The sequence below is a fragment of the Chiloscyllium plagiosum genome, unplaced genomic scaffold (genome assembly GCF_004010195.1).
Source record: "Chiloscyllium plagiosum isolate BGI_BamShark_2017 unplaced genomic scaffold, ASM401019v2 scaf_22396, whole genome shotgun sequence".
NCBI lineage: Eukaryota > Metazoa > Chordata > Chondrichthyes > Orectolobiformes > Hemiscylliidae > Chiloscyllium > Chiloscyllium plagiosum.
In genome coordinates this window covers 1-869 of record NW_025149048.1, presented here as the reverse complement: position 1 = coordinate 869, position 869 = coordinate 1, and the positions used below count along the sequence as shown (strand labels likewise).

Here is an 869-nt window from a genome sequence, read left to right as displayed (position 1 = left end):
CTCTGAAAATTAACTGGTATATCCGATGTGGTGATTAGGCTCACGTTCACATCAGTTATGCTGAAGAAGTGGATACGAAATTCATCAGATCAGCAGTGATAACATTGAATGACTGAGCAGTCAGAGTGTGAATGGAAGCTCCATGAGGACATATGTGGTTTTTTTTTGGAAAATTCGCTGCTTTGAAAGGTGATGAAGATTGGACTGAAGCAGTGACGGTAATTATCTTTATCGCTTGTTCAATTGGTGAACATGACTGCTATTAATGATGTCCGTGTTAACATCATGGCTCTTAAGGCCACCCATGTGCATCGGGCCAGTGGCGCAATGGATAACGCGCCTGCCTACGGATCAGGAGACTGTAGGTTCGAGTCCTACCTGGCTCGGCGACCGCGTGGGCTTTTAATAAGCATAAAAACTGATTTTTCTGAAGTCGAAATACGGTTGGAGTTCCTTATCTGCAGGAAAGAGAATGCCTTCATGAATTGTACCCGACAATATGAAAGTCAATGTTCCAGCGTCATCAAAGGAGGGAAGCCGAATAGTTGCACATGATACTCATGGGCACCTTTCCATTTTATAAAGCCACTGATCGAGTGACTGTTGCTCGCGGGAATGCTCGGCTTTGAGAATTTTTCGAAACTCTTTGGCCAGTGGAATCAGAGAAGAGTGAAGGGTTAACTGTCCAATTGATCTTTATAGAGCGTGAGTTCCAGAGTCTGCCACTCGCTGACTGATAAAGTTTTCCTACTAGTCTATTCAAAGCTTTCTGCATCTTATCTGAAACCTACAAACCCTGGTGATCGATCAAGAGCAAATGTCTCCTTCAATCTGTCATTCCATGCTCCTCATTATTTCGTACACGTCAA

At 43.6% G+C, this 869-nt stretch overlaps 1 non-coding gene across 1 annotated transcript; it reads left to right on the top strand.

Annotated features, from left to right (window-relative positions):
- Positions 1–313: 313 nt before the first annotated feature.
- On the top strand, positions 314–386 carry trnar-acg. The gene has a single exon. It is a non-coding gene; the product is annotated as a tRNA-Arg (tRNA).
- Positions 387–869: the final 483 nt, after the last annotated feature.